The sequence below is a fragment of the Pelophylax lessonae genome (genome assembly GCF_965119305.1).
Source record: "Pelophylax lessonae genome assembly, chromosome: 3".
In the NCBI taxonomy this organism is placed as follows: Eukaryota; Metazoa; Chordata; class Amphibia; order Anura; family Ranidae; genus Pelophylax; species Pelophylax lessonae.
In genome coordinates this window covers 401892869-401908223 of record NC_138770.1, presented here as the reverse complement: position 1 = coordinate 401908223, position 15355 = coordinate 401892869, and positions in this window count along the sequence as shown.

The following is a 15355-nucleotide window of genomic DNA, read 5'->3' as shown; positions in this document are numbered from 1 at the left end:
CGACCCGCCATTTTCAGCCATAGGGCGGCCACGCTGGACATCTCCCAGCCTAAAGATGGAGGCAGCCGCAGACAGTGTGTGAACTGTGTATGTCAGAGTCAGACAGACAGAGTGACGCTGCGGATGCGCCCCCCAGATGTTGCGCCCGGTGCGGCTGGCCCCCCCTGCACCCCCCACGCTACGCCACTGACTGCATGCATAAGTATTGTTATGTAAAGACGGGGCATGCAGCACAGAGTTTCGCGCTTGTTCTATTGCAAGGCTACCATCAAATTGGCTGCAAGATCTCATGGATGAGTAGTGACCAGTCTGCGCTGCCACTATCAGGCATGTACAGGATTTTGTTGCCATATTTCTGACATCACAATAAGATGGCAAGATCCTGTGCATGAAATATAGTACAGATCAGTCACTACCACACATTCACTGGATCACACTACCATATTGATGGCAGTCTTGCAGGAGCATGGGAATGAAACTACATTCAGTGCATGCACTCTTTACAAGGGAATGTGCAGTTGTATGTTATGGCTATACAGTACTTTTCCTGTGTAGAAATACTGTTGGCATCAGAACACAGTAGCGGTATACAAGATATTGTTAGTGGGTAGCAACATCATAAGTGTTGCGCTTATCGTCCTGCAAACAGCCCCCCCCTCTCTTTTTTCAAAAATCTTGATCCATATAATGCCTCACATGATGCTCTCGGGCTGAAACCATACCTCTACTCTCACTATTGTGCCAGAAGCAACCCCTATTACCATCATACGGCGCCCCACATACACCTGAACACCCCTCTTCCTTTCTATCACCACTATACCTGTATGCCCCCCCATAACTACTACACCTCACATCCCACTATCGTCCACTGTCAGCACTGTGTCTGACCCTAATCCTTCTCCTGCAGCTCTCCCACCACTAAATTTCACCAGCAAACCTGCATATTCTTACCACTGTGCCTGTCCACCCCACCCCTGTTGCCATAACTGCACCTGCATGCCCATATTCTATTCACTGCACCTCCTCCCACCTTTTCTTTAAATCACTGCATGTGCACATCCCTGACCCTGCTTTCACCACTACAGCCATTCCTGCACATTCTTACCCTCCAACTCGTCTCTCACCATCATGCCTGGTGTCAACACTGCGTTTACACCTTCTATCCTCACTGTGTCCACTCCACACCCTACTTCTCCCACCATGACATTTGACACAATGCTCTACCCTGCCTAAACACACTCTCACCTTTGTGTCTGTACACACCCCATCCCAACCCCCTAGCTTCAGCATAATGCTTGTTACCTCCCTCAAACTACTATGCTTGCTCTACCCCCCAGTAAGTAATGTGCTTGCTGCCCTTTCTTCCTTTATCATCACAGCATTCCCGCACTCAGTGTCTGGCCACTATCATTCCCATCCCTTCTCAAGTTCTTATCCCCATACCTCCATGGAAACACCACCTTCCCACCACTCACCACTGTGCCTAACTCCATGACTGTACCCCTTCCTCCTGCTCGCCCCACCATGCCTGATGCCCATTTCCATCTCACCACCACACCTATCAACACCAAAATCCCCTGCTCTTTTCATTGCAGCTGACATCATACCACCACCCTTTGCTCTTACTACTGCACTTGCCAACATCCCAATTATTCACACCCTCAACCTTGCCTGTTCTGCAACAGGCATATTTAAGCTATTTTTTTTCTTTTATAAAGCTAAAGTTTTGAATCAGTTAAGCATCAGCTGTATGGTGCATGAAAACAATGCAGATGTGGTCACTGGTATCTAGCCTGAAATGATCTTGTACTGACGATTAGCTTTTGTCATAGTGCCCAGAGACATAGAGATTATCACACATTAGATATAAAATGGCTTATTATGTTGCTCAGTATGAAAGATCCTCTATATATGGGATATGTTTTTCTACGCTGAACTACAAAAATAATAATTTAAATATACACTTTACTAATTAAATTAAAATAACAAATATATTCTGCACTATGATATATGTGAAATATTTTAAGGAGTTGTGAATTTCTTAATTTTCCTTTATCATCCACTTCCACCATCATCCAGTCTGCAACTTCTCACTTGCCATGACAGGCATCTTGTATCATGAAGCTGATGGTGTAAAAGTACTTACTCCATGGTTTCCTACAGTGAAACTAAAAACGATAAAAGTAAGCCCTTTACCCATGAATCTGAGGTCACTGCAAACAGCAAATGTAACAGTTGTAGAGAAGTACCTGTAAAGTGGTTACAGAAATCTGAAAGCAAAGATAATGTTTAGTGGTTGTGTATATATTTTCTTTCTTCCTTTATTATAGTCAGAACTATGGATGAGTGAATCAGTGTTGTTTGGTTTCCTGGAGGTTCAGTGAACCCAGAAAAATGTCTGTTATCTGCAAACAGAGTGCTGAATCCCACTGAATTGTGTTACTTTTTTTCTATCTTATTCAAGGTAGATTTGCAAGCAGACCATCTAGGGCTGCTCATCAATCCCTGTATGCAGGTAAACACTTGTTTACCAGCATATAGCTTCAGCCTGCCATTGATTATTACAGGCAGCTGCACACAAACTAGGGATAGACCGACTATCGGCAAGGCCGATATGTCGAGGGCCGATATGCACTTTCCCCAATATATCGGTATCGGCCCCGGAACTGGCCGATATTGATGATATTTTTGTGACGTCATTCTGCCTTCTTAGGCCGCCTCTCTCACCTTGAACAGCCTCATCTGGAGTCAGGACTAGTCTCGCGGGAGTGTATCCCAGCCATACACCCACCCACAGTAGCAGGGTGCCAGCCAGTCACCCACATCCACAGGCCCTGTACTAGCCAGCCACAGGCACTGTACCAGCGAGCCAGCCAGCCAGCCAGCCAGCCACCCACAGGCCCTGTACCAGCCAGCCAGCCACCCACAGGCCCTGTACCAGCCAGCCAGCCACCCCAAGGCCTGTACCAGTCAGCCACCCACAGCCCCTGTGCCAGACAGCCAGCCACCCACCACAGGGGGCCAGACAGCCAGCCACCCACAGACAGGGTGCCAGACAGCCACCAAAAGGCCCTGTACCAGTCAGCCATAGGCACTGTACCAGCCAGCCGCCCACCACAGGGTGCCAGCCAGCCACCCAACACAGGGTGCCAGTCAGCCAACCATACACCACAGGGTGCCAGCCAGCCAGCCACCAACCACAGGGTGGCAGCCAGCCACCAACCACAGGGTGCCAGCAAGCCAGCCATTAAGCATTAAACAAAACTTAACATGTATCGGTTTATCCCTAACACAAGCACCTGTCACTCCCAGTCACAGAGATATGCATGTTTTTCACATTGAATGGCTCTCTGGATGCATGCAAATGCATTTAGAAAAGCTGAAGGCAGAGGTGCAAATGTAAATAAAGCCTAAATGTGACATGTTTTATTACAAACAGTGGCTGGGGATCTGTCATCTAATGGTCGTAGCACTACTGCCACTAAATGAGAGATCTTAATTTAGTAGCGGTAACACTTGTTTTTAAACAAACAAGTCAGGGATCCTCCTGAGCGATGTCATTGTTCATAAACATGCTGGCTCCAGTTCTTGGTCTGTCAAGCGATATCCATTCTGGGGTACCTGGATGATATGTCTTACAGAGAACATTTGGCTCATTAGTTGAGGCAAAATATGTCTCTCACAGTCCATACTCTGGGTTGGGTTCTCAATATACAGAAATCAGAATTGGAACCAGTGCAGAGTCTGGAGTATTTAGGTCTCCTACTGGACGCTGTCCAAGCGAAGGTATTTCTGCCCCCAGAAAAGTGCTTTTCTCTGAGAATTTAGATGTCTGTACTCAGAAATCTCCAATTCCCTGTTCTCCAATTCTCTGTATGAGATAGCTGGGAAAGATCATTGCCACATTTGAGGCAGTTCCATATGCTCAATTTCATTCCAGACCATTACAGAAGAATATCCTGTTAGAATAGAAAAAAAAATTCAGTTGCTAGATAGTCCCATGTCCCTACATCTTGATACGCTACCAGCAATGAGCTGGTTAAGGGCTCTTCAGAAGTTGGAGGTAGGTAGGTTGTTTCTTCTGATTTTCTGGGTGTCAGCTGGACTGTTCTTGGGTCCCTTTCAGTTCAGGAGATTTTGTATCATTAGGAAAGGTCCATCAACGGAAGTGTCCTTCAACATTCTGGAGTTGTCGGTCTCTTTCTGGCGCACAGGACAGGGCAATTGCAGGGGCTTCAGGACAGGATCCAGTTGGACAATGCATATACACTACATTACCTAAAAGTATTGGGACGTCTACCTTTGCACCCCAAACTCGATCAACCATGTCTTTATGGACCTTGCTTTGTGCACTGGTGCGCAGTCATGTTGAAACAGGAAGGGCCAACCCCAAACTGTTCCCGCAAAGTTAGAAGCATGAAATTGTCCTAAATGTCTTGGTATGCTGATACCTTAAGGCACATGTGTCAAACACAAGGCCCGTGGGCCGAATCTGGCTCTCCAGGGAATTTCATGTGGCCCTCACACCTCTCCTGCAGCTACAGGAGAGCTCCAGCCCTCCTCTGTTCCTCCTCCAGACCCTGCACATCCTGCTTTCCAGGGGCACCTCCAGCTTCTTCCCAGCAGTGGCACAAGGTATAGGGGGTGCACTGTGATATAAGAGAGGATACTCTTGACTTCTGATGGTTGGGGGGCCCTTGACATTTAGTCTTACAGATACAATCGGCCCTTTTTAGGGCAATCATAATGCTGTTGTGGCCTGCAATAAAATTTAGTTTGACACCCCTGCCTTAAGGGTTCCCTTCACTGGAGCCAAGCCCAACCCCTGAAAAACAACCACACACCATAATCCCCTCTCTACCAAATTATTTGGACCAGTGGACAAATCAAGGTTCATTGTAAAAATTGAGGTGTACAGGTGTGAGAGTTGAAGTGGTTAATGTTGGATTTACATAGGGGTACATGGTTTATTTTATTTATTTATTCTAATAAAGGACTTTTCTGGTGATTTTTTTTTCCATTTACTATGGGATTCCTTATTCGAGAAGGAAATATAAAGTTTACCTGTAAGTAGAGTTGAGCGAACACCTGGATGTCCGGGTTCGGCGGGTTCTGCGGGTTCGGCCAAACGTGAAAAAAAAAGTCCGGGGTCGTGACCCGAACTTAACCCGAACTTTACCCCGATCCTGAACCCCATTGAAGTCAATGGTAACCCAAACTTTTAAGCACTAAAATGGCTCAAAAAAAAAAAACATGGAAAGGGCTAGAGGGCTGCAAATGGCAGCAAAATCTTCTTAAGAGCATGGCAAGTGCTCTGCAAACAAATGTAGATAGGGAAATAACTTAAAATAACATAAAAAACATAAAAATAATCATCTTGATCTAGGAGGACGAGGCCCATATGGAGTAGGAGGTTGAGGTGGCGGTGTAGGTGGAAGCGGCGGTGGAGGAGGACGAGGTAGCCAACACTGGTTTTTGTTTTTAATTTTAAATTTCTTTTTAAATTAGGGTACACCCCAAAAGAGTGAGAATTTTTTATTCCTGGCCAAAGGGCCTGCCATAGTATTGCAACGTGGCACTAACCTTGAACTTTTTCTTCACTATCCCTTTCCCCACTTTCATGTGTTGTGTATCTCATGTTTTGTGTTTTTTATTGTGGTGGTACACTTTATTTTGCACAGCGTGATTAGTAGGGTGTGATTAGTAGGGCCTGTCCCTGAAGTCTTGGGAGGGGATGGATATGGCCTTCTGGCTTGGTTCGCCCTCTCTCATGGGGTCTCTCTTCGGGAGAGCCCCACCTAGTACTTTGGGTGGTCTGTTTCAGCAGACCTCCTAAAGAACGGGGCTGCCTGGTTTCGGCCAGCTTAGCCAGTGTAAGTATCCTAGTCCCTTTCAGGAGCCTTGCGCCCCAGGGGATCAGGGTCAGGGACCATGTGTACACCCTGTGCACTTTTTGTGTTTCACTTTTTTGGTGGGCACTTTTTTTATGCACCCACCGGGTGATAGTCTGAGTGTGACAAAACTTTTCCACATTTCATACATGCTAACCCTGCCTTCTGAGGTGCTGGCTGTGCCCTGGCTGCGTTGGCGACCTCCTCCAACTCTGCCTTCACCTTGTGCTTCCACTGTGCCCCCACTGTCAGGTGGGAATGCCACCAGCATCGCTTCTCGACCTTTTGGCTAAGATCAAGTGTAGTATCTGTTGTTATCAGTTATCTGGGTGCTACCCTGCTGTGAACATGGTTCCTCCTCCTCCATCTCATCCTCCTCCTCATCCTCCACCTCGTCATTCTCCAGAACTGTGCCCTTGCTGGACAATTGTGTACCTGGCGTTTGTGGGTGCAGGAACCCACCCTCGGAGCCACTTGTGAATGACTGCCCTGAAAGCCTTGGAAATAATCACTGCTCTGGCTGCGGAGGCGGTAGTGGATGAGGATGAGGAAGTGGAGTAGGAGGAGTTAGCAACATGAGTCAAACTGAAGCGCCCTGCAATCCTCGGTGGTGGAAGGAGATGCGCCAAACAAATTTAAAGGGTGTATCTCACAGTAACATAATCAGCAAACGCTGCAAAATTATTAATTTTCCCCTAAATGGGTGTTTATTGAATAGCAGAATAGAACAACAGTATCTAAAAGGGTGTATCTCACACCTACAGATACAGACTAAGCCGCAATTTAATATCTTTCTTTCCCCTAAATGGGTGTTTATTGAATAGCAGAATAGAACAACAGTATCCAAAGGGTGTATCTCACACGTACAGATACAGACTAGGCCGCAATTTAATATTTTTTCCCTAAATGGGTTTTTATTGAAAAGCAGAATAGAACAACAGTATCCAACGGGTGTATCTCACAGTAACGTATGAATGACATTTTTTTATTTTTACCTTAAATTGTTGATTTTTGAATAGCAGATTAGAACAGCAGTGTCTAAACACTGTATGTCACAGTAAAATATGAAGGAAAAAAGTTTTTTTTTTTTAAATCCAGATTAATCAGACACATATGCACTGAGCTTGCATTACATGGCTGCTACACGCCGCACGCCTAACAGGTTGGATACTGTTGTTGTTCTATTCCGCTATTGAGTAAAAAAAACCCATTTGAATGAAAACCTGAAAAATAATTTTTTTCCCCTTAAATTGTTGATTTTTGAATAGCAGATTAGAACAGCAGTGTCTAAACACTGTATGTCACAGTAAAATATGAAGTAAAAAAGTTTTTTTTTTTAAATCCAGATTAAGCAGACACATATGCACTGAGCTTGCATTACATGGCTGCTACGCGCCGCACGCTGCCCACCTAACAGACTGATAAAAGTTTTTTTTTTCTCCCTCCTCCTCACTGGGCTCAGGTCAGTGCAAAAAGATTGTGCACTGCTCCCCCACACAATAAAATCGATGTAGATCGCTGTCTGATTAAAGAAGATTCTCCTATTCTTTACATGAAAGCAATCTCCAGCCTGCCCCTCCAATAATCTCCTATCTCTCCCTCATATCAGCAGCAGCAGGAACCTGACCCTACAGTGGTTAGAGCAGAGTGACGTGCGGCGCTACGTGACTCCAGCTTATATAGAGGCTGGGTCACATGCAGCACTGGCCAATCACAGCCATGCCATTAGTAGGCATGGCTGTGATGGCTTCTAAGAGTACACTAGTTAAACGCTTGTTGATTGGCTGCCCTGCAGCTGTTGAAACCGTGCCATTAAAACCACGCCAAAACATTAAAACCGCGCCAAAACATGAAATAAAAATACCGAACAACAGACTGTATCCCGAATATACAGTAAAATGTTCGGGTCCGTGTCCGGGTACCAAACACCCAAAAGTCCGGTACGAACCCAAACAATACAGTCTGTGTTCGCTCAACCCTACCTGTAAGGTATCCTCCCAATGTTGAAGCTATGTCTCCTAGTATGGTTCAGGAGGGAGAGCTGCACTGTACCTACCTTTTTATTTTTTGGCCACCCAGGTTGCATACGAGTCCTATGATGTTTTGAATTTTTCTAAAGAATCAGAAACACTTCAAAAACTTCATGGGTCTCCCTAACATTTCATAAAAGACACATATACTGGCATGCAGTCTTGGTGGCCAGGAAAGAGAGACAGTGAGCATGCCCCCCCCCCTCCAAACCATACTAGACCATGTACCTTCAATATTAAATTTGGGGGTAGGAAAGCCGTCTCTTCCCTTGCAAAACATTTTGTTCCCAATGTTATGGGGACAAGGGCCTCATCTCCACATCTTGTTCCCTAAAAGGGCTGTAGAGTTTGTGGGGGTACTTATAGGAATCTGAAAAGCCCCTTTAGAATAAGGAGGTCCTCAGATATTTGCCTCCCCAGGTGAATAAGTACAGGATATGTAATACCTCTTTTTACTCAAGAAAAAAAAAAAAAGCTACACTTTAAATAAAAACATCCACACTGAAAAAATTGTTTATTGAAAAAAAATGAACAATGTCTTCTTAGGTAAATCCAATATCAAACACATTGCCTTGAAATGTAGATCTACTTCAATCACCATGAGCAGCTGCTGCTAGATGACGTTGACCTACTGAACCAATGACCCACCATCCAACAATGTTTCCCTGATGAGATTCCTGTCAATGTCATCTACCAAGATTTCTTTTGCAAACACCAGCAAGCCATGGAAATGTCATTTTGCGACCGCAGGGCAGTCACTGCAAAACAGGCATAGACATTTTTAGTAGGTGAACTAACTAAATATGGATGATATGTTCACCCATTTGCCATAATGAGAACAGGCTGGGTTTGGGTCAAACTCATGTACAATATGAACCCAAACTTCCCTAGTCAGGGGTACTGATTTATTTGGCATTTTGCATATATACAGCCAGTTGATGGAGCTGTAGGCTCCTTTTCACATATTCTTGTCAGTCTCCTTTTCTAATATTTGTTAAAAGCTACAACTACCTGAGTCAATGTATAGTTTACAATGTAAATATCACTCATATCACATAGATTTGGTAAATTTAAAGGAGCATTTTCCAAGAATTATGTGACCAGAATGCAACTTGTATGGAGAGCTTTAGACAAAGAGATGTCCTTACTAGGGATAAGTTTGAGTTTGGTCCAAAACCATGTTTGTCTGAACCTGGAAGGAAGTTACTAGATAGTTCCACATGACCATATTAGGTCAGTGTCACTGGAAGATGTCCCATCTTTCCCTATTCTGGTGATAACTCCATATTCTTGATTGTTCCCTCGCTGGTGGTCCCTGTGACAGTTGTCACTGAAACAAACAGAGAGGGTGAATCTCCCCAACAAGGAAAAAAACAGCAATAAAAACTTGACTGGGGTTCTATCACATCACTATTTTATCCAAAACTAAAAAAAAAGGTTGGGTTTACATACACATCAAATATTAATGTATAATTTAGTCAAACCAAAAAAAAAAAGGAAGTTGATATATATATATGTTGCACAACAAAAATTATTTTTTTTTTCCTTGACCTATTATTAGCAACTTTGGCACAGTTAAATCTTACTAAGCACATAAAAATTATAGCTTCTTCATAATTGCTTCCCATTTTTCACTACAAAAAAAGACAAGATTTCAAAATAGCTGAATTTCAAATGAAACTTTGGCCACAGTTTCTAGTTTTAGATATGCACTTGTAAAAAAGAAGATATTTTTAAAGGAAAGCTGCAATTATATATTTTTTTGCATTCTTGGTACAAAACCAGAAGAATGCAAATATAAATGTTATGATGACTAGAAAAATGGGGGGTGTATTAGGCAAAAAATCGATATTTGCATGATTAAAATGTTCAAATATATTGTAACAGTTTTTATTTACTTGGGAAAACATTCTACTAGAAATCCTGTTGTTAGTGTTAACTAACCAGTGACAGGATTAATGGGTCAGAAGTAGAGGGTGAAACTGGAAACATCATCAATGTCATCCGAAAAGCTTTTTTTGTTGAAGAATGATCACATCACAAAAAGAAAGGTGCAAAGTTTTGGAGCCAGGCAAGACCTCTTAGTCAGGCATGTAATCATCACATGCCTGACAAAGGGGTCCTGCACAGCTCTGAAACGTTGCACCTTTCTTTTTGTGATGTGATCATTCTTCAACTAAAAAAGCTTTTCAGACTTTGATAATCCATGGTGTGCTGGAAAATATGAACATTGACCTGCTGAAGCTTAAAGGACGTATGGGAATGATTGGAATTCTAAGGTGAAAACCTGAGGAATGGTGGTGAGGTGGTGCATAGCTGAGGAGCCATGGCTCCGTCCTACACAATGATGTGGAAGCAAGAGAAGCTCCCAATCCAGCTGCAACCTTCCTGAAGTATGGGGCCTAAGTCAAGTTCCTCTTCTGCCTCTGATTTGGCCTGATCCTGCCCTCATTCCAATAAGGTGTCACTTTGCTGCTCTCTATTTAGCAAACAAAATTTTACAACATTTGTTATAGTAAGGGATTTATGTCATAGTAGTGTAATGTTCTGGTACCTTTGGGTACCCTAATTACTCTTTCATAAGTGTATGCGCCCCACCATTCTCTTTTGGTAAGGTGCGCATACACCTTTAAGACTGATGCTGTCATCACTGAGCGCCGGACTGGATGGCTATTTAGATCGCCGGCTCTCACTCACATGTGTTTGTTCAAACTGCTTTGTGCCTTGATGCTAACCTGTCTTGAAGCTCACATGCTTGCAAGCATACCTCGCTGTCGGAACCACGCTGCGCTGATCCCTGTATCCCGCTACCGGATCATCCGCTCTTGCCGAACCTCTCCTCTGCTACATTGCTATTAGTGATAAGTACCCCACAGGGGAAACCTCTATAACCTTTATACTAAAGCTTACACTATCTAGCTCTGCATACTAAGGACTATTACTACATCTGCATTATCTAAGATTGCTAGTTCTTGAGCCTACTACCACCTGTTCTTGCACTGGGTTGATCTCTCTTGTATGTCCACCTGCTACTCTGTCATCTACTACCATACATGATTGCTAAACATATCTGCATCCCATCTGCTACTATCTTACTTTCAAGAACATTTCCTTTCAAGTGTCTGTCATCTACCATCTCTACCCAACCTGTCTCTTCAGCCTATCATCACTGTGTTACTATATACATAAGTCACTCTAGGAAACATCTTATTGAGTGTGTGTATTTACTTGCTGAATTGAGATCATCCACACATGATGAGTCATTGAGAGTTGGGAATGGTGTCTCAGCGTTTCTCTACATGACTACTGAAGTGGAATATTTCTGCAGCTGAAAATCCACATCATACGTAAAACGCAGGAGCGTTACAGATTGAACGAACCACAAATGGATTCAGCAGAAATAACCACTCAGATGACACAATTAAAACAGCAAGTACCTGCGTTAATACACGCACTTGCTGAATTAAAAGAAGACAATCAGGCTCTGTCGCAGCAGGTAATTAGACTGACACAACTTACCACTGCTCAGTCCCCTGAACCCAAAATAAATCCTCCTTTGGTATTTACAGGCGATCGCAAAAAATTTCGCGAATTTAAAAACGCATGGGAGTTACTTTTCTTGCTAAAACCCCGTACCTACCTTACTGATCACATTAAGGTTTGTACTATTATTTCTTACCTAACAGGCGATCCTCGGGCCTGGGCAGACTCTCTTTTTGAGAAAAACGACCAGCTTCTCAACTCCTATGCCTTGTTCCTAGCAGAACTCACTAGCCTATATGATGATCCCAATAGGCAGAGTACTGCCGATCTTCAATTAAGATCCTTGAAACAAGGTGGGAGACCTGTAGAAGACTTTGTCGCAGAATTCAAGAGATGGACCCTTGATTCAGAATGGAATGATGCATCTCTGAAATCCCAATTTAGGCTTGGCCTATCAGAGGCTGTTAAAGACGAGCTCGCCCGAGCGGATCTGCCAAAAACCCTGGATGCATTGATACAACTCAGTATCACCATAGATAGAAGACTACGAGAAAGAAAGGCTGAGAAAATGGGAATGCCATTATCCAGTTCTTCTCGGATTTCGGCCGTTGACCCTGTTCCTATGGAGGTAGGAACCATACGCCCACCTCTATCAACTATGGAAAGAGCCAGAAGACGATCTGGTAATCTCTGCTTGTACTGTGCATCCCCGGATCACAAGATAAACGTCTGTCCCCTAGTCTACAAAAAGAAGGGTGAGTGTTCACATGTCCTCCTAGGGGGATTGACAACTTCAATCACTAACCCTTACCTTTCTGTTTGCTTAACATTACAGTGGGACCAGAACAGGATTACTACTAAGGCCATGATTGACACAGGATCTTGTGGAAATTATATTGACATACGTTTTGCTGCTTTAAATAAAGTTCCTATTATTTCTAAACTTAAACCTGTCTCAGTGAGTCTTATTAACGGTGTTCCTTTATCCTCTGGTCCGATCACTGATCAGACACAGGCACTCCTAGTCACTACTAACGGGTCTCATATGGAGACCACTACCTTCGATCTAATACCTTCACCCCACTTTCCCATTGTTTTGGGACTTCCCTGGTTGCACACACATCAACCAACCATAGATTGGAAGGAACGGACCCTGACCTTCCTCTCTTGCTATTGCGAGGGTACGTGTAACCTCCCGTCTTTCGGGAAGATCCTGTCTGTGGTGACAGATGAGATTGCACCACTATGTTATCAGGATCTCTCTGAGGTTTTTCTTGAGAAAAATGCTCAAGCACTACCTCCCCATCGAGACTATGATTGTAGCATTGATCTACTCCCAAATAGCAAATTGCCGTTCGGTCATGTTTATCCTCTTTCACAGGATGAACTTTCCCATCTCAAAGACTATTTGGATGAGAATTTGGAAAAAGGTTTTATTAGACCTTCCACTTCTTCCACAGCAGCAGGACTCTTTTTTGTCCGCAATAAGGACTCAAGTCTCAGGCCTATCATCGACTATAGACAATTGAATGCTATTACAATAAAAGATCGCTATCCTCTACCGCTTATCCCTGAGCTCATTGAGCATGTGCGTGGAGCTACCTATTTTTCAAAATTGGACCTGAAAGGAGCATACAATCTCATTCGAATCCGTGATGGACACGAGTGGAAGACTGCATTCAGAACCAGATACGGATTGTTCGAATATCTTGTAATGCCATTCGGACTATGCAACGCCCCTGCAGTTTTTCAACGATTTATAAACGATATTTTCAGAGACTTACTAGATGTCTGTGTTGTGGTATATCTGGACGATATACTTATATATTCACGATCCCTGTCTGAACACATAAGACATGTAAGACTAGTATTATCGAGATTGCTTGCACACAACCTTTATGTGAAACTGAAAAAATGCTTGTTTCATAAAGAAGAGGTACTGTTTCTAGGCTACATCATATCCAAAACAGGAATCGAGATGGACATGAGTAAGATATCCTGCATTCAGGATTGGCCTACACCAACCACACGCAAGGCGCTACAGCGATTCCTTGGATTTTCGAATTTCTACAGGAAGTTCATTAGAAACTTCTCTGCCATTGTGAGACCCCTCACACAGCTCACTAGCATTAAAAAAACATTCAAATGGTCAGATGAAGCAAATAAAGCTTTTCACCTGTTAAAGACAAGGTTTACTTCTGCTCCCATACTACGCCATCCAGACCCATCCCTCCAATACATTCTGGAAGTAGATGCGTCAAACATGGCAGTAGGAGCAATACTCTCCCAAAGACCAACTCACACTTCACCACTTCATCCAGTCACCTTTTTTTCTAAATCCCTAAGCAGTCCAGAGATAAATTACCCCGTGGGTGAAAAGGAACTGCTTGCTATAAAATTGGCTCTGGAGAATTGGCGACATCTACTCGAAGGCACCCAATTACCAATACTTATATACACGGACCATAAAAATCTCCAATATCTTCAGACTAACAAAACTCTCTCGCACCGACAGGTACGATGGTCACTATTCTTTCTAAGGTTTAACTTCCTAGTGACCTACACACCTGCAGATAAGAACAAAAAGGCGGATGCACTATCACGACTAACTGAAGAAAACTACTTCGAAATCCCTTCCGTTCCTATAATACCTCACAAACGCATTATTGGAGTTGTCCGTTCCTTGAAGGAAGAGGTTTTGCATGGTATAAGTTTGGATTCACCCCCACCACAACTAAATACTGATGCAGAAGGCTTCCTCTACTACAACGACAAACTTTATATACCACCTACCATACGCACCTTGGAAGATCTTGGAATTATCGCATGATGTGCCTATGGCAGGACATATGGGTATGACAAAGACTCTTAATCTGATTACCAGGCAATTCTGGTGGCCTGACATGAAAACATCTATACAAAAATTCGTCTCTTCATGCAATGTCTGTGCCAGGTCCAAAATTGACACTACGAGACCATCCGGTCTACTATGCAGTCTACCAATACCCCAAACTCCATGGGAAGTTGTGTCCTTGGACTTTATAGTGGAATTGCCTCCTTCCAAAGGATTTAATACCATCTTAGTGTCAGTGGACCATCTGACAAAAATGGCACATTTCATTGCTATTCGCAGACTACCTTCGTCCAAACAAACGGCAGAACTCCTGATGAAACATGTCTTTAAGTTACATGGTATCCCAAAAACTCTTCTGTCTGACCGTGGATCACAATTTATTTCCAAGTTCTGGCAAGAACTATGTCACATACTACGGATCGAGCGGAAGCTCACTTCTCCTTACCATCCGCAGACCAACGGACAGACTGAAAGAGTCAACCAATGCATCGAGCAATATTTACGTTGTTACACTTCTTACCAACAGGATGATTGGGTGGATCTTCTCCCTCTGGCAGAATTTGCCTACAACAACGCAACCCACAGTACGACCAAGCAGAGTCCGTTCTACTTGAACTATGGGTTTCATCCCTCTATTCTTCCACCAACGCATCCTTCCTTCAAATAACCCAGTAGCTTCAGACTATCTTACCCAAATAAAGGACTCTCTGGGTTTGCTTAATACTACCATTGCACACGCTCATAGTCAACAAAAGAAGTACTATGATCTTCGCAGAAGACCTTCTCCTCAGTACGCTATCGGGGACCTCGTTTGGCTCTCAACAAAAAATTTAAGACTGAAAATCCCTAGCAAAAAGCTTGGACCTCTGTTCTTGGGACCTTTCCCAATCAAGAAACTTATTGGAAAAGCTGCAGTACAGCTTACATTGCCAATAGACCTCAAAATACATCCCATTTTCCATGTGTCGCTACTGAAGCCCCATGGATGGCTATTTAGATCGCCGGCTCTCACTCACATGTTTTCGTTCAAACTGCTTTGTGCCTTGATGCTAACCTGTCTTGAAGCTCACATGCTTGCAAGCATACCTCGCTGTCGG